Source organism: Haliotis asinina, chromosome 15, assembly GCF_037392515.1.
Source record: "Haliotis asinina isolate JCU_RB_2024 chromosome 15, JCU_Hal_asi_v2, whole genome shotgun sequence".
Taxonomy (NCBI): domain Eukaryota; kingdom Metazoa; phylum Mollusca; class Gastropoda; order Lepetellida; family Haliotidae; genus Haliotis; species Haliotis asinina.
This window is the reverse complement of record NC_090294.1, coordinates 2,327,013-2,347,614: the sequence shown is the minus strand read 5'-3', so window position 1 is coordinate 2,347,614 and position 20,602 is coordinate 2,327,013. Positions and strand designations below refer to the sequence as shown.

General features: G+C 40.4%; 1 protein-coding gene across 1 annotated transcript in view; it reads left to right on the top strand.

Annotated features, from left to right (window-relative positions):
• The first annotated feature begins 651 nt into the window (after window positions 1-651).
• LOC137265997 (QRFP-like peptide receptor) overlaps window positions 652-20,602 on the top strand; it is a 36,528-nt gene continuing 16,577 nt past the window's right edge. The window contains exon 1 of the mRNA XM_067801494.1: window positions 652-721. The gene's annotated coding sequence lies outside the window, so the exon portion shown is untranslated. The remainder of the gene's footprint in view (window positions 722-20,602) is intronic.

The window sequence follows — 20,602 nt, the reverse complement described above, 5'->3', positions numbered from 1 at the left end:
GGGGGTGGGGGCAGTGAAACCGCAGAGACGGAACAGCCAGTCATGGCGGGGGACATCTCAAAATCTATTCTGGTCGGTTCCTCGGCAGTCATGACTTAAAGTGAAGACAAATGTTGCCAGAATGACGTTGTTCAATGACATTAGCTACCTTGTTGACACAGTTTTGCCAAGTGTCAGTCATTAATTTGTTAAGGGATTTCTTAATCCAAACCTCTACGTCACTTAATCTATAAGTTGTGTTTGATCTGCCCCCCCCCCCTCTCTCTCTCTCTCTCTCTCTCTCACACACCCACACACACAACACCTACACACGCATAACACACACGTGAATCACATTTGTCCCCCATAACCTAAAGCCCGATGCCCCCAACTTTTCTTAATTCGAACCTGACAGTTTTTCCCATCCGGTAATATGTCCACCCGATCCACCCATCTCCCACACGTGATCATCCTCACCACCTGACCCCTTCGCCTTTGAATCCTTACGTTTCACCCATCACACGCCGCCTGTATTTATCAATTGTCTAAACTAGTCTACCTTTTAAACTACACCTATTTTCCTTTGCCAGCCGGCTGATGGTCTCGCATCGATCTGTTGCCGACAACCACCCCGCCTGATACTGTGCTCGCCTCTCTTCCAGGCTTCAGTCGGTCGGATACACAGGCAACCGTGACAGCAGGGACTTGCATACTCCGAGACAGAAACAGTCTTACATGGATGGTGAGTACTAGAACATTAGAACAGTAGATTATTATGACACGTGTAGCAGGTGTATTCCTAGTTATCTGTTCATCTCACCTGCTGTCTTACAGATACATTAGTTGTTACTGGTTGAAATCTTCTTCATAATCGTCATTCGTGTTGCCGAATTTGTATGTTCACTTTGATTAATTAGGGAGTGACGTATTTTTGTGAATTAGGCATCTGATAGAGGACAGTGGAATATTTTCAAGTTTTTTGTAGAGGCGTTCTTGGTATTTCGTAAACGTTGATTTCAGGGCTGTCGGTGCAACGAATTCCTGGACGCCAGGACACTTAGTTAAGGCTGGGAAAGTTTAAGGTTGTGTTAGTCTGTTGTCACAGCTGGAGGTCTGGAAATAATCATTTCTTCGCTACTGTCAACAAAACGGGATTCGGTAAAAAGGTTAGTCCGATATATAGTAACAATATCATCAACTAAGTTTTGATGTGCCCATACATCTTTATAACAAAAAATGTTGGTAATATCTGATCCATACCAGAATATTGTTCAACAACGTCGACACAGCGACAGTCAAATCAACGACCGCGACAATACGGCTTTCAGTCCGTTCTGTATATATTTTCTTCAATATGACTGTCATTCAATCATTTTGTCTCGTCTTTTATAGACTGACTGAATGGAATCAGCAAGTAAATTATTAAACGGTGGGAGACTTTAACGAAACTTTCAACAGTGCCTGTGTTATGCTCATAGTAGACGTGAGATGAACCTTGTGGTTGATGCGAGGGAACATCCACGGGCAAGTGTATGTTGTAGTTAGACCAGGAATCAAACCCACGACTAGCGGATCCTAGCAGACAGATGGGCGCAATGTTGTATGGTGAACCTTTGGACCTTTGGTCTCTTGGGAACCCGCAACCCCGAATATATGACTAATAGATCTACGTGTGCCAATATATCTGTGTTTGAACTGTTGTTCGCTGTTTTAGCTCGGACGATGACGAATAATGTACCATCTGGTGCGCTGAGATGGACATTAGACATACGTTATACATTATATTGTTAATATTAGTTTACAATGGTGCTGTATATTGATTTATGCGTGATGGTGGAAAGACAAAATATAACGTATCTGGTTCGTGTGGGGTGGTTGAGTCAGCGTCAAAGTGAAGCAAGCCGACGTCATGAAAGGTTGTTGGCTTGCCCACTAGTATAGGTCAGACGTGAGGAGAGGCATGGGTTTCAATCCCCCGTGATCTCATCACATCTAAAACAAACGACAGTGACATTAAACTAAAATTATAATTATAATTATCACAATGCAAATTAACACCATTCGAGTGAAAGCGTTAAATATTCAGTTTGGATACTGGAAAGGAGCTCAAACAAATATCAGAATGTTTATCAAGTTCGATATATATGGTGTCTATATTAACAGCGGGTACATTAGTCACAGATGTTGACGGTGTACAGTGAAATTAATATTAATATCGTTAACGAAATACGTTGATTACAGATCATCTTCACGGTTGTGTCGATGGTAAATCATTGACAACGACGCATTTGACAGATAATAAGTAATAATGCATAATGATAATAAATAACAAACAACTTCAGTTGATGTTTTAGAAGTTTAAATGGAATAGTTTAAAATAATTCTATCGTAGCCATAATCAATCAAACGTTGGACATTATCATGAGCACGTGTTGATCATATAACACCAGGTGTTCGCAGAGGGTGAGTGTACACAGCCCATAGTGACACCCGTCACGAACACGAGCCAGTTTGTCACCTGAAATGGACCAGGCAACATACAGTAAGAATCAATATAGGGACCATACATTGTTACAATGGAACATGTCGCTGACAGTGTTTGGTGCCAGGATCTGGTCAACACAATGGAACTGCTGTTTACAAGATGGGCTCCCAAACCGACGTGAATTGGTGTCCCTCGTCCATGTTTCATCTTGTAGAAGGATAGTAACTCTAGGTAAGACATGATTTCAATTCTCTCGATCAGTCATTATTTCCCCTCACATAGAGGAAAGATTTGACCTAAAAGTCAGAGTATGGGCAATACGTTGTGTCGAAACCCTCGCGTTCTGCAGGGGATGTAGCAAGCTTAAACAAGTCCTGTTTAATTTCCTGTCAAACATATTTAAAAGGATTGATGTCATGACTGTCTGACTATTCCTATAACAGAAAATGTAGGAAAGAAGCATGCAAAACATAGATGTGGTATAAAATGCCAATGTGTGATCATGCTTTTATATATGCATTTTGGGCAGGAGGATTTATTACTGAACACAGCTATTTGTTGTGTTCTTATTGTAACTACATGCATATTTGTGGTGATTATTGTAACAGCAAATTTTTGAGGCGCTCGTATAATGTTCTTTTGTGCAATTGGCCTCGTTACAGAGTGGAATCTCTTGAATTGTTGATGGTATTGAACATTCCACAGCCTGTTGTCTTTATGAATTTACTTGTTTCGGGAGTTCAAACCCAAGGAGCAAGCCTAGGTACGCTTGTCTAGAAATTACTGCCTGGTTCTTGGGTAGTATCTTCTTGAGGGGGTCAGAAACTACCAGTATAGTATTCGAGACTGCGACAAATATTGGAGATTTTCTGTTGCACTGAATTAAGGACCCCTCACTGTGTATTACTTGTGTCATGTATGTTGACATGGCGTATTTCCTATCCAGTGTTATTAACGTTGTATGCCCGTGTAGTCAATATCATTTGCTGATCTTTCATTGATCTTGGATCTTATTTGCTGTTTTGCTAAATTAGTTTTAAACGGCGTTAACCTTCGGAAATCAACACAATTGATTATTTGTCCTTAGCAACTGCCCGGTGTCACGTTATGAAAGTTTTACTACACATGCAACGTGACGGAGTCTTTCATCAGCGTGTTAAGTCAGTACTACTTCATGTGTTCTGTGCATTGTGACAGTCCTCTTTAAGGAAACCCATTTTTCACTACAAACTGTAACCTCAATAAAAAATAAAACAACAACAAAAAACAACAGATATAATCACTGTCACATTAACACTTTCTGATTTCGTACCATTACGTACCCTCTTACCTTCCCCACTGGTGGATGGTAACATGGGTTAAGACATTAGGGGAGGCATCGTCGAGGACACCAGCCAAGCTAAAAATATTACTTATCTGCTTCTGTAGGTTCTTCGGGTTTCTACATACGGGGATTTGTCACTTTAACTATATTCAGCGAGATGTTTCGCTATGTGCCTATAACCCACCACACGCTGCCGGAAGAGAATACATAGTGTCAGGTATAAAGGAGTCCGTGGTAAGACACGTGGTGCGGCATACATTATATACCTAATGTAAGTGTCGATGAAACAAAAACTCGATATGCCTCCTTATAACCAAAGACCTTTGAAAAGTGTTGGTATGGTATTTTTCCCCACTCTGTCTAAGCACCTGGTGTTGGCAAATAGACTTTATCTAATTGCGTGACTAGCCAATAAGGTGACGTTCACAAGACAAAGTGTTTTCACTCTACGTTTATATTGTCAAGGGAAATGGTCTGAAACAGGTTGACATTTAGGAAGGAAATTCCGGTTAGAGGACTGAGACAAACGTTTGTTATTTAGTATAGTCACTGTTACGTGCTGTTTGTTGATAAAACACACCAGATGTCGCTTGACAGAACGCATATCATCGTATGTTTAACGGCGGACTACCATCTTGCTTCACAAACTCATCATTGATAAAAAAATGTAGGAAAATTAAAAAAATGTTTGTTTTCCTCACGTGTTGGTGAGTCAACAGACACTAGTAGGTACATGTATCTGGTATAATCACAGAAACGTTATATTTGATAGCAAGTACAAGTGCTCACCTATATGCACTTACCCATAAGTGGAGTTCATCATGCGCTTATTCTTAGAACGTGTTAAAACGTCAGTACACCTATAACAAACATCAGTAGAAACATCACCAATCACGTTACGAGTACGAAATACTAACGACGGGCTATGACAGCCTCGGTGCTAATGTTCCTGTCTGGAGGGTGAGTTTGGTCATTGATGGTGAAGTAAATGCCCCGACAAAGCCGCCAGCTACCTTCGAATGACCAGCTTTGTCCCGCATTCTTCCTATCATTACCAGGTCGGATTGTTTCCATGGTATTAAATGTACATTTACGGCATGATTTGTGTAAACACTGACACATGATGGCCAGGAATTAGGTAGCTAAAGACCTGTGTGGCCAGGTAGGGATTTTACTCATGACACGTCGCCTCCATCGCCATCAGAAGCTGCGAATCATTGTCCCATGGGAGTCAGGATGTAATGAGAGAACACCGGAAACAATCTGGGAATTATTTTCTTGAGAGTCTTTCTATGTTTTGACAAAGAAGGACCGAACACACTTCCTTTCTTTCATTATATTGCTCTGAAATAGAAATGAATTATGACGTTTGTTATCACAATACGCTATAAAGGAAATGAATTAAAGTTGTAGTAAAGTTGCCATCCATAATAGTGTCTTGCATTAGAAAATGAACAGATAATAAACTTTTTATGATGTTTTTCTTACCACTAACGGTATTTAGAAACATAATTGGATTTAACTACCAATGTTAGTACTTAGAGAGGCTAAGTTGGATATGTAGCGGAACTGTTAACAAAATGGCAGGAGCTTCACTTTGATATTCATCCTCAGTTTGATGATCTGATGTATTCTGTTTGCCACGTTGGACATTCTGCAGCACGTGCAAAAAAAAAAACATCTAGACCATCTTCCGCTTGTTGGGATTATATCGATTTTATTAAGATGATGCTCATTTCATGAATCATTCATCAAAGAATATCTGAGAGAAACAGTGTTTTATCATGTCTGATTATTCCAGCTTGAAAGAAACAAACAGCCCACAAAAGCCTTTGATTCCTTCAGGGTTAACACGCATCTTTAAACGGTTTTCCAATCATGCCAGGAAAGAACTAAATCACTGGATTAACAAAAACTTCACCGATCGTCTGATTTGCCCTTATGCCTTATGTAATCAATCACTCGCGCCTCTCATTGTGGGAATCACTGTGATACTGGGATCAGATATGAACCTTAATGACCGGGGACTAAGATTTCAAAGTCAACGTGAGATGTGAGCCAGGTCCAATCGTGTCATGTGAGGTGGATGTAAGGTTAACCCCAGCAGAGACTGTTACGTGGAAGGGGCACCTGGGAGTTAAGAATAAGAGGTGGTACAGATGGCAGTTGCAGTTCTAACGTAGTAGTAGCAGTAGTAGTTGCAAACGCCTTTGTTTTGAAGATCGCCAAATGTTTCTGCTGAAATCACAAGAGGATAGCTGAGGTCAACAATGTGTTCCAGTTTTAACCTTGTCTATTATATGAAAGAATCAGAGCAGTATGTTGACACAGTTGGGCACGTTATTACTGACACAAAAGCTCATTCTTACACAAAGAGCATCAACAGACCAGCCGTCATCTTATCTTCTCAAAGTACCCACTTGAGGTTTTAATGTTGTCACAGACCTAACCGACACGCACCAAAATGGCACCTTTCAGGACGATCAGGTTCTTCTATCACCACTCTATGAGTATCTACCGAAATCAAATCTCCTTGTGACGTTTGATGGGCATCTTTAGTGATAGACTATTTCAATAAGACCAACTAGGGCACCGTTTCACCTATGGAAGTGGAAGCTGTACGATCGCTTTTTGAAATAGAGCAGTGTAAGATCCAGGCTGCCCCGTCATTGGTCTTGTGATTAATCATTCCGTGGTTGTCCTGTAATACAGCAGCGATCCGTAAATAGTCGAACTTCAGACCAAACGTAAGTGGAGTCTAAAGACAATAACCGAGCCATCCGTGGAACACTACTCCCAGCTCCGACAACCTAACACTGTAGTGCTTCCACCACGGGGTCTGTCTGCTCTGTCTACTTTGTTTATCAATATACCCTATGGTTGTATTTAAAAAATTAAGGATAGTCATGTTATTTTAAACACATTTACGATCAAATGCAGATAGTAAAGTGTAAGTGATGTGTATACGTCCATTAGGTTCTTTGGATTTGATAAGGCTAACCGCCAGGATGAACGTCGGAAACTAGAAACAAGAATAGGAGTGACTGGCACTACTCTACACTGGATCGAACCCGAACTATCAGCAGTCATTACTTACATATGGGACAGTGTACAACAGACTTTACCTTCTTTGTGGAGTTCCACAAGGTTCAGTCTTAGGGTCTACTCTCTTTACTGTCTACACATCGTTTGTAGGAATTGTCCGATCAGAGTTTCTTCTCTACTGGGAAACCCTAAATTTACTAATGCTTCAATCGCCGTTAGTTTCTGCCCGTGAACAAATCATACACTGCATTTGGTCAGGGCAGGTACAAGGCGGACTAGGACACCCGGCAGCCGGTCCCGTGGGGCTGCTGGACCATACTTGTGGACGTCTGTTTTATATCACATACTGGATGCACTGTCGTTCGTATCTGCAAATGTTAACGTTGCTTTTGATTGTATTGATTCGTCTCAAAGTCACCTATTCAGTAAACAGAAGTATGTATATCATAAGTCTTCAAGTGTGACAAAATAAACTTTAAACTTTCTACAGGCAATCCCTTTAATCCCCATAAAAAGTTCAACACGTGTCAGCGACATCCATAATGAGCCTCTAACTACCGTCAATAATTGTTATATTGCATTATACTCATCTGAGGAATACACTCAATAACATCATGGAATAGTGAATACAAAACAGGAATATTGTATATCTCCTATCTGTAATAGTTCCTACCAACGCTGTACAGTCGCTGTACTTGTATTGATTCGTGGAGCCACCATTTACAGTTACACTGCCCACGTTTGTCTATCAAATTAGCCGCTATCGGTCAAATCACAGTGAGATAATACAACTGTCAATAAACGGATTGTGGGACAATTACGGTCAGCATCCAGTTCTCAGCAAATTCAAAAGAGCTTGGTAGGAAATGTTCCCTCCTCTCGCTTAATTACTTCCAGCCAAATACATTATTTTTGTCAGTTAAATATTTCATTAATTATGGAGACAGATCTTTGTCAACACGGTAACAAGCAATGTCCCCATGATAACGCCAATAACCCCGCTGTGCCTCCTTCTCCCCACTGTGGGGCTGTGTGTGAACTGTGATGTCACTGAACGCCCACGTCCACACGATATCAGTGCTTACTCGAGACTTGTTTCACGCAACAAGCCCTTTATGTTTCGACAGCCAAGGACAGGTGAGTAAAATGATGAGAAATTTCGTATTTTGGGGGTTAGAGGACACACAATGATCAAGGTCAGACTATCATCCGATCCAGAGTTTGGTAGTTCGTTTCCACAACCACAGTGGGAACCAATTCTTATCCGTTGTACCTACATTCTAACTAACATAACAATGAATGAAAACCATCCCTATAATCATAGCACATTTGAGACTTCGTGACTAGAGTATAGCTTGATTATCCCCAGACACAGATTCCATTTGGTTTCAAAAACAAACTATCTGTGACAGTTTCATGAAATCTCAAGCAGACTTCATCGTATGATTCCAATTATGTCAAGATCATGTGTGTATGAATCACTATCGAATGGTTATCGAACTATCGAACATGTGTTCGGGAAAACCTTAGCTTATCCTGTCCCACCGTTATCGATCGGTATTGTATGGTGTCATCAATTTTGATCAAATAACCTTGAACAAGAGTCTATATGACATTCGTAAGACTGCAATACTGCTCTGTCAGGAATGCATCTCTTTCTCTCTCTCTCTCTCTCTCTCTGTGTGTGTGTGTGTGTGTGTGTGTGTGTGTGTGTCGATGTATATAATGTTTTAATCTCTACCTACCACTGCTGTAGCCAGTTGCGATGAAGCGGCCGAGAATATATACATCATTATCTGCATGTCCTTTCTCAGTAACAGTTACCATGGACTCATATGATTCACATGGTCAATAGCTGTGTTACAAACTTTGTGTGCCAGGGAGAGTTGAGCAGAACGAAGAGACATTCAGCGAAATGTGTAAAAAAATGTCGAAATATCTTAGGTTGAAATCAACAAACCTCGCAGACTAATTTGCGTAAGTTTATAAAAATCTCACTCTCACGTGCAGTCTAATGTGTTCACAATAATTAGGTAATCCATTTACAGTATGTTTTAATTGAATTTTGGAAACCTGATAGCTTTGAAACTGTCTTTTTACATCTGAGTTCTTATCAAAAGATCATTTAGGCAGTTTTAGCAGGTTTTATGTCTGAGACAAGATGAACAGATGTGTATAGAAATCGCTTCAAAGTGTGCTTTCTTTCTTTTAACGCCACGAAAACTTCTTTATCAATACATCATGCTGCCGACATGTGATAGTCTTACACTGAGGTACGTACACTGTCTCGGTAGTGAATAGAGATGAGTAACACATGAATACCAAACGACAATCTGCTGTGGACGTTTATATCCTGCTACAAGATGATGCTTGTAGCGTGTCTCATTACGGCAGATGCATCTGTTGTTCAGTGAAGTACACAAACATATTGGTTACAAACAAATGTAATTTGTAGCCGTTTTTTTAAAGAAAATCTACTTCTTACGTGAAACAGAGACAAATGTACCAGGAACGTCTTTCTTTACATAGCAGTAGTAACGATTCTACAACACTTATATATCCTCCCAGGAGTGTATAAAGGGTTCTTAAACCTAGACTTGTTGTTCAAACCTTGCTCTGGTGAAGCTTTCAATGCTATACAATACGATGCAGTGAGCATGATTTAGGTGAGGTGGTGGGTGTGATAGCGGGGATGAAGTAAATCAACTGTCAGATCTGGACTACTTCAAGTTTGGGGTGAATGCTGTTGGAAGGCACTGCTCAATGTCACGGTGACCTTAAGATACTGTGTAGCTCGACAACGCAGCAAGTACTTATTAAATGGTCCATGCAGTGCTGTTTCTCTGGAGGCATCGGGCGCGTTAGTTGTGCGTCAGAATCAAACCATTAGACATTGTGGTGATAAAATCTCTTCAGGAGAATTCTTGACATTTTAAGGTGTGACAGGGATAACACGTTTGAATCTCAAGAAGCTCAGTTATTATCGCAAGACAAGACAATCGTTTGTTGTATATCAGGCCACCGTCCCTTATACAAGAGAGTTGCATTATGTGATACATGTTGTAGGTATATACATTAGGACATGGCTAATTGCAAGTGCTCGTTACGACGAATAACATAGAGATAACATAAAATGGACAGTCAAGGGTAAAATGTACTTCATCTTCAACTGAAGAATTGCATAAAGGACAAATTCTTTCAGATTTGGGGATGGACAGTTTTCTGCCTCTATTTACCATTATGCCCAACAAGCCTGTCCTGCATTTGGCAAATATGTTTCTATTACAGTTAAAAGTTTAGATAAATACAATTCAGGTTGTATTAAAGTTTTAAATGTTCATAATTCATAACGAGAGCTACCTTCTGTAGTGAAATGCCATTCCTGATAAAACATATTTAACGCCCGATCACGAAATGCTTTTAAAAACATAAAGACATCCCCAACAGCCTGCCTTAACAATTCCAGTCCATACCCATGAGAAAACAGAAGATTTCTTATATGTGATGCCCAGGATGTTTTACCCATATTATCCAGATGAACCAAAATATTATACGATATTTTTGGTAGACGACTTTCAGGAATTGTCCGAATTTACACCAGCATTTAAGGCATCGTTTTAGTGAATTAATGTACTTGGGGTGTCTCTCGCATTCACCGTAAACCATAAAATTTGGAGTAGAGGGTCCGACTCATAAAAACTTTTTGCAAGCCATAAGATGCCATCTCTCCAAGCAATCGTCTCGTTGAAATCCTCACACTTCCGATCTATTTAATAAAATGGGTTGTACCTGGACGTCAAATAGTTTGAAAAATATATTTGGAGTGAAAATTCAACATTCCTGGGAGATAGATAAAATTGAAATTGTAGCTTTTTTTGCACGTCGAAAAATGTCATGGACACAACATTTTAAATTCATCGTATGCGAAAAGATTATTCCCAGATATTTATATTGATTGACAACAGTAACAGGCTTTTCGTGAAGAAAATATCTTTGGATGCTACAGCGCCACCCCTTCTAAATGTGACTATGTTAGTTTTGTCTAAATTAACGGATAGTTTCCAGTTTGCAGAATAACTTTCAAGAATATTAAGCTGATTTTGCAAACCAGTAATAGTTTCAGACATCAAGATAAAAACGTCTGCAAATAGAAGCATAAACAATTTTATCATATCAACTGCATACCATGTTTGCCATTTTGCATAACATCGTAAACAAATTCGTTCATGAACAACGAGAACAAAATCGTACTTACAATGCATCCTTGCCGTAGTCCCAATGGACAGTCAAAATAATCTGTTACATCAGAGCCACATCGCACACAGGATTTTACATTTGAATACATTGCTTTTAACATGCTATACATTTTCCCACCTAACCCGGCATTACGCAAGCAATACCATAGCTTCTGTCTATCTACAGAATCGAAAGCTTTCTTAAAATCGACAAAAGCTACATACATTTTCACATGATCAGTTTTGGGTTGTACTCCATTTTGAAGAACATTTCTCACCATGTCGAGTCTGGAAAGTCCACCGCGAAACATGTATCAGACACTGACAACTTCATGGCGCTGACGCACATCTTGACCCAGTGTGCGTAGCCCTTACAGCCCATGAGACTTGCTCGAAACTCATATATATAGTGACTAAACTGGCTGGAGGTCCAGACACAGACTGTCGACATACACTAGAACAGTCTTGGCTGCAGCGTCCTCAGAGATCCACCCGCCTTGTTTACTGATGAAAACGAAGTCGTTAGTCTTCAATACAGACTTCTCTCCTTGAGTCCATGTCCATGCAGTTTGTACCTGTAGTCTGTACATGTATTAATGAGTCAAGTAATTAATTTCACACCTAATTCCTCTTTATCTCACTGGATACATTTCTGTGATATGCTTCCTTAATGGTAGATAGAAAGTGTATAGATTTCTTACAGGTTTGCTCAACCTGGTAACATCAAGACAATATGTTTCTGCTTTGTATTTAAAATGGACTTGGCAGTTGTACATAAACTATGTTCTGTAGCAGTATCATAGTGATCTGTAGTATATATTATACGTACATGATAAACATCTTACACTATACACTTACACCAAGATAGGTGTTAGGAGATCTCCTCCATGACTAACGAGAAATAGGTAATTATCTGGTACAAATAACGATCATAAAACGAATATACACGAAGGACAAACGTTATTTCATATTAGGAGAGTTTAGTAATTCACTGTCCCTTCCGTCGTTGTATAAATAAGAAGATGAAAGAGCTTTTAGAAATAGAGAAAGTTTTAAGAAAAAATACAGCTTTCTGTCATACAATTAATTTTATTCGAGACATGCAGTTTTCCTACCCTAAGTCAACGTTCCCAGAATTTGAAAACACGTTCGGCGGTGTTTATTTTCTAGGTAATCCACACCAATGTTCAATTCGTAATACAAACATTCATCGGATTTATTATACACGCGTCTTTTGTTTCGATCTTCTACCTGGGCCATCTACTATTAGACTACTAATGACAGTATCCCATGAATACGAAGAAGCTATCCAGATAACGGCCGCGTCTCTGGTCAAGATTTACCATCTGCACTTGAACCGGAGAACACAACTGACCATCAATATTCAGCGGTGTCCGGCCCCATGTCGTCAGTATAAGGATGTCAGTCCAGGTCATCATCAGAGATGACGCTGAGGGGGCTCTGGCTTCTCTCAAAATGACAAGTTCATCCGCTCTCCCGATGACCATGAAGATATACTGACAGCCGATTTCCCGAGTCTTATGGCGATATTTGCTGGTGGTCTTTGACAATCGTGGAAAGTAATTGTATTAGTAAATCAACCTGAGAGTATTGGAAGACCGGGTATCTGCAAATGATACCATTTGTCTTTCATGTCATCCTGAAAGCTTAATCAATTCCAAAGCTATAATTTTGTTTTACTTTGCTATAGGAACGGTAGCTAGGTGTGAGGGATATTTAATGTAAGATGTGCTTTGATATTATGTCTTACCACGTTCGCCTCCATACATGCATGAAGTCTCGACCTTCAGTCTGTGGACATTTTGTTGATAACCGGTCATTTGAGTCAGCTGTATGAACATTGAAACGGGCAGCAAATAACATCATAAACATACATTCCTCTTCAGACAGGAAGCGATGGAAAATATGTGTGATGAAATTTCTATGCTTTGACCACCCAAATTCAATCAATAGATTTATTTGTTGTTTTCGAGATTGCTCTCAGCTTTAAACCCCACATGTGAAACTTCACCCCTTACACAGGGTGCCCAGTTTGGACTAAAAACTATAGCGAAACTATCTCCCGACGTTACCAACCAAATTCACTTCACGCCAGATCAAACTTCAAGTCACAACAAAGCTGTCGACTTCATGCCAAACCAAACTTTCTGAAATTACTCCACGTTTAGTCCTGACGTCGCATCAAAGAGGACGGGGGTAGGCTAGTCGTTAAAGCGTTAGACCGTTACGCTGAAGACCCTGGTTCGATTCCCCACATGGATACATTATGTGAAGCCCACCCCTTGTGTCTTCCGCCGTAATATTGCTGAAATTTTACTAAAAGCCGTGTAAAATCATACTAACTCACTTACATCAAAGCCTACATCCTTCAAGGATAACCCAGTCTTCTCACCAACTTTGCGTCGTCACTTCTCGTCCAAACATACAGCAGGTCATAAATATGCATATTTCTTGTGATCGTCAGTTGTTACAGTGGAATGGTTTTGAGAGTGTAAAAACCTTCCATCCTGATGGTGAGATTATATCTGTTACTTCAGTGTGAATATTGAGTACCATTTTTGTTGACTGAATGACGTAAACCAATGCATTTGATATTGCAAAAGATATCCATGTACAACCTAACGGATTCTGTACATGTTATGACAGCCAGAAATACACGCTCCAAAACACATTACAATAACATGAACTGCAAGAGGTTATCGCTTTGGCGCTGAAAACAGAACGAGATAAAAAAAATTACATATTTTCATTCAAACGTTATTATGCACACAGAGAATAATGGGTTCATTTTCAGATAAGAAAGACACTTCTTCAGAGTAATCAACAATTCAAACAGTATTGTTAGCATATACTGTCTTTGTCCATGTATGAAAGAAAATAATGGCATATGTTGGTGCAAGGTGAATTGCATTGACAGAGTGTTTCATTCCAGCCAATTCCATAATGAAAGCTTTATTTCCGGTCGGTTATCGCAGTCTGGTCGAGATGTACTAAATATAATGAAAGTTACTGAATGAGAGAATCTCAAAGTCCATGGTCTAAAACTGTATTACCTCCTTTGGGAGGACACATTCTCATCAATTCTTACCCTTTGAGGGCACGGATGAGCCAATCATCAAAAACGCCGTCATTCATTCTGAGTATAACATATCCTGTAGTGTGTCACGCCACGGGTTCAATGAAATCCAGGCTGCAGATTCTTACAACACATCCGTAGTTTCAAACCCGGGCATGTACATATATAAAGTCTACCAATGATACGAACAACATTTCGTTCGCTTTTACAATGTTCCTTTAAGAAGAAATGCTACTACCGTAGTGCAAATATGTCTTGTCAGCTACCCTGTTCCTCTTTGTCACTTCTGTTATAGTGTCTACTTCAGTCCAAAGTACTCAGTGGACAGAGTGTTAAATCGGCAAGAAACCTGTCGATGTGCCAAATTGAAGAGGATGATGTTGTGTCAGAACAAGCAACTGACGTCACATATTGTGAGAATGAGTCTGCATCACTTATTCTTACCAATGTCTTTCAACTTAAGCAGTGTGTTGCAAGTGGAAGTGAACGTATGGATGAAAAAACTGACCCGCTTAGAAATGAAACAAAGCAATGACATGGAAACCTTAAGGGGCCATATATGTCAAACGGATGAAATGATCAAAACTCTGACTCACAAACTACATGAATTTGAAGATCGACGCAGTGAACTAAGTCAGAACGTTCTGACCAAGAAAACAAGACGCAGCGTGACTACATCATGCAAATATAAAACGAGCTTCTACGACTGAACTACTTGATGGACTCCAAACGTAAATTCACATACACTTAGGTATCATCATTGTCTTCATGGGCGAAGAGCGCCAAACAGTGCCAGCAGAAAGGCAATGAAGAGGCAGCGAGCCCATCTTCTGATCATCACGTTTTGACTCAACCTGTATCACAAACTAGAAGTAAATCTCAACTCCCTGAGGAAACTGCTGCAATAGATACTATAGACGAACAAGAGCTAAGGACGCACCTGGAAGGTTGTACTCACGCAACAACACAAGCAAGTGAAATTTACAGCAGTGCTACAACAACAATCTCATAGGGATGCATAGACCTCACAGACCGCAACTACGACTACTTCACCTACTTCACCTACGATGACAGCGATAAGGATACAGACTCGTGGAAACATGTGTCTGCAAGTAAGAATGAAAGCCAAAACAGCCACATGACATCGTAAAAGAAGAATGCTGTGAAATCCCTAGACAAAACGAATGAGTCGGTGGAAGGTGTACCAAGAATAAAGATAAACAGCTTGTTTTGTATAAAATCAAAGCCGATGAAGACTGATACAGTCAAGGATCTTACATGTGACTGTCCAGGCAAACCATGTGCGATTTCTGAAACTGAAACAACACCATAACTACCAGGACACATACACTGTGCAGGTGAAGGTGGACTTCGACGACTACGAAAGGATACTATCAGGCAACATTGACTTTTGGCCTCCCGGTATTCGAGATTATACACCACGAAACAAATACTTTGACAAAGCTAACAATAGTCGATCCAGAACTCGTTAGTATTAGTTTTAGCATGTTTGTTAGTATCCTCACTATAATACGGCTCTCTCTACTTGTGTCACTCTCACTACTGACTTGCAATGTGCGCGGTATTCAGTATGGCTCAGAATATGTAAGTGATGTACTTTCTAAACCAGTGGACATTATTGCTGTACATGAGCACCGGCTGTCTCACAGCACTGCCCACCACTATATGTATCTGTTAACCGTGAGGTCAGTACTTACAATAGTGATAGTAACTACAGCTATTCCCATGGCTCTGGTGGTCTGGCTATTCTCTTACATAACCAGAGCCCATGGAAAGCTTGCCCAGTTACTCTTAACACTCACTATGCAGTGTGTATAAAGCTTACCCAGACTGGATACTCTGATGTGTGTGTTATTTGCTGTCGCCTCCCTTCTACTAATGTCTTACTTCCAAGCATTCACAGAAGTCATAGACCTATATGTCCACTTCATGGAGATGGGGATGACCTTTATTCTGGGTAATGTCAGTGCTGATATGTGTAGACAAAATCTCTTGGAGAGAGACAAGCTAGTACATGATCTCTTGTGCGAAAGACACTTGCTGCACACTTTAAGCTTGCTTTGCAGGCCCATTTCCAGGCTTTAATTGTCAATCTAAAGATTCATCCCACCGTAGCATGGATGCGACCACATATCATCAACTGTACTATTAGGAATCATGCTCTTATACAATCTCTGACCACTTGTCCTGCCATATTTTAGTTAATATATCAAAAACAAAACTAAACCTGCACCAAATCATGTGCTTAAATAAACAGTGGTGACTACAATGAACATATCCGTTTATCAGAGTCAGAATAAACCACATCTGTATAACTTCTGTGAACATATGATTCAAACCCTACTCGAAACTGGCATAAACTCCGTTCCTAACTCGAAACACAACCTTCATTTAAAACCATACTGGAAATTTGATGGACTCCATGATCCGCACTACCAACTGCGCTCTACAAGACGACAGTGGCTGGCTAACGATAAACCCAGAGATATCTCATCACAAGTCCGCGCTGCCTATAAAGATGCCAACAGAGAATTCTTTCTGGCTCTACGCAAGTCAAAGCATTCTGCTAAACGTGATATGCTACGCGAGCTTGAAACTTCAGCTGAACTAAATGTCAACTCTTTCTATAAAGCCAACAGGAGGCAAAGAAGCACCGTCTCCACTCCGGCCTATGAAAGAATTAACGCTACGTCACCCAATGATATATGTATGTCTGACAACTTTGACAACACCTTCCAAACCCCGATCCGTCACTCTGTGACTCCGTGACTCACCGATGATGATAGTGGATGTGATCCAGACCTTGAGAAATTGTTTACTGTACCAGAAGTCAAAGAAGCAATTACTTCTCTGCATAACCGCAAATCTCCAGGTCCGCATAAGGTGTCTAACGAACATACCATCTACGGAGGCGACTCTCTCATCCGCTGCATCTGTATCCTTTTCAGCAGTATGACACAACGCAAGTATGTACCCAATGACTATCGACTTGGCATGGTCATACCAATCTACAAAGGCCAAAAGGATAAATCAGACAACCAAAATTATCATGGTAAAACTCTGACTCTTGTCATGTCTTGGTAAACTAAACATAACAAAACCAGTACCTGTTTCCCTGATAAGTTGCAGTTTGGCTTTAGAAAGAACACGGAGCTATACTGGCAGTTTATACTTTGACTAAAAACATGAAACATCACTTGCAGAGAGACTCAGTGGCCTATGCCTTGATAATGAAAAGGCGTCGATAGAATATGGCATGTTGGACTGCTTCTACAAACTACATAACTTAGGAATACAAGGTCATGTTTGGCAGCTATTAAACCAGTGTTATACAAATAGTATGACATTTGTTTCTTATGGTGGTGAACATTCAGATCTGTACGATGTGCTCCAAGGAGTTGGACAGGGCAGTGTTATTTCAGCATGTTTTTTCCTTGTATTTATTAACGATCTTATAACCTCGCTAAGCCAAACAAACTGCGGTATTCACGTGTATGGCAGATGATACAACACTTGTCAGTACTTCACCGCGGGACTTACAATCCTTACTTGACGTTGTTCACCACTATGCTTCAAAATGGAGCCTAACATAAAATCCACCCAAAAGTACAGCATTAACCTTTCCCAAGGGTAACCTCAAACACGTTACCTATGACCTAAACCTTGGACATGTTCACATTCCAACATCTACCTCTACAGTACACGGTGATGTGTACCTTACAAGCAATGTTTCTTGTAAAGGAAGAGTAGATAAATATTGCCAACAGGCAAGACTAGTATCAGTTCACTTAGATGTCATGGAATGAACAGCGATCGTCACCCTTCTGGTAGAGTCAAGACTTGGCTGCCAATGATCTTAACAACAAGATTCCATGGATCTGAACTGCTGTTTGAAACGACTGGTCAAATGTGTTGATCTACTAGAGGAAACACAAAGGTATTTCGACGTTCTGGACAAGCCCTAAATAAACGCTCGCCCTCAGAATCAAACACAGGCAACACTGGACTCTGGACCCTTCATGGATATACTGATAAATGCAAGCTGTTATTTTTAGGACGCCTATGTAACATAAAATGTCAGAATATTGCAAAGCGCATCTTTTGTGCCTCTATCACACTATTACACAGCCTACGTCATCTAATTCTATAATGGCAAATCTTTTAACATTACTAATATGCATAAGCTAGGCAAACAAATTAGGTCCTATGTGAACCATGGAATACTTATACCAAAAGATAAATGGCGGAAGGTGGTGTTTGACACATTTCAAAGTTATGCGGATCAACTATGGCTCAACAAGGTTTCCATAAACTTCGGTATGCTCCGGTATAGGAACATCCACTATAGCCTAGCATACCATGTACTGTTGGATGTCATGTTTCTCGTAATGTTGTTTCTAAAACATGTACACCCGTGATAAACATGCGTATGACAGTTACGACTGCCATGTCCTATTGCACTGTGAGAAACTTCTGCAAAGCAGAAACAATTTTTTCCAATTTTTTTCTTATCTAACAGATCACCTAGATGTTGAAACCTTTGTCAGATTTGAAAAGCTGGAAGAACATGACACGCTGCCGTTCCAGTTTGGAGGTGATACTTACCCGATTTAATGCATAGGGATTCCAACTTGCATCAGGCAACCTTTGACGCTTTGTTATGATTGATATGCTTCACGTATAACTCACTTTACTTGTACATCTGTATATTGGGTTCTTTAGTGTCCATGCCGTTCTCTCTCTCTCCCTCTCTCTCTCCCTCTCTCTCTCTCTCTCTCTCTCTCTCTCTCTCTCTCTCTCTCTCGTGCTCGTCCCCTTCAGGGATGCATGTGAAGGGGACAAATACATGACTTTACTGCATCACTCACAATATAACACATCAATACTCTCATCAAGCTAAAAAGAATCGGCTATTTCCATCGTAAATGCCATTGCTGGCAATTAAGCTGTCGTCGACAAACACACGACCGGTTTACACGTTGATGCTATGGTAAATATTCAAAAGTGGTATATTATTAGAATCTCAATGGTGATAATGGAGAATCAGCATTGAAAAAATTATTCCCACAGAAACTTTCAGCGGCTCCACTTCGTTACTCCTTATATGTGAAGATACATCAGAGTTGAAGTAGGTCAGCTTCCTGCCGTTGTATAACGAGGGTTGCGTCATGAAGTTTCATGAGTTAAGACAGAGCACACTCCGTCACTCAGTCTCTGACCACAACTCCATCACAAGGGCATACGAAAGTTTCCTTGTGGGCTTTATAGAGCCAGATGTAACACAGTTTAAGATATCACATCAGTGTTACACGTATATGCAACAAGGAATACAATACGGCTCTCTGGTCGTATCAGTATTGATGGGTGTATTCAACAAAATGCAAATTATGCATGTGCATGGGAATGTGTCCAGGTATATGTGTCCAGGTATATGTGTCCAGGTATATGTGTCCAGGTATATATTGTCAGCAGCGATTCACGCCCACTGAGTATGTTGGACTGCAGACATCGCAGACATACAGCAAGTGTACGTCACCCGGGGATAACACGTTGTGGTAGGTCCACAACTCTCAGCTGCAAACCATGGTGACCTACCCACGGACTCTCCTTGACCACCGTTGGTTAACGTTAACTGATCTGTGACCAGTGCTCTATGCACAGATCCATCCACTACCACAAATATAGCAGGTCGCTATCGCCTGAAGTGGTTGACTGCAAGTTCAGCACGACATGAAAAAGAAAATGAAAATGGCATAGCAATCCTATTAGTTAGTCATGTAGGTGATGTAGTACTTTTAAAACATATTTTATAAAAAGGGTAGGTAGCAGTGATAATGTCTAACCACCTACACATGCCCATACAGTGATTATGTCTAACCACCTACACATGCCCGTACAGTGATAATGTCTAGCCACCTACACATGCCCGTACAGTGATAATGTCTAACCACCTACACATGCCCATACAGTGATAATGTCTAACCACCTACACATGCCCGTACAGTGATAATGTCTAACCACCTACACATGCCCGTACAGTGATAATGTCTAACCACCTACACATGCCCGTACAGTGATTATGTCTAACCACCTACACATGCCCGTACAGTGATAATGTCTAACCACCTACACATGCCCGTACAGTGATAATGTCTAACCACCTACACATGCCCGTACAGTGATAATGTCTAACCACCTACACATGCCCGTACAGTGATAATGTCTAACCACCTACACATGCCCGCACAGTAAGTAAGGTAATTGTTCACTGCTTGTTTCTCAAATTTGAGATTAAGTGTAACACACCGTCATCGTCATTAAGTATGGAAACATAGAAGACGCAGCAGCACATCACAAATGGGATTAATGATTACATTTCATAAACAATGTCGTTCCATTTCCACTTTGTGCAAAAA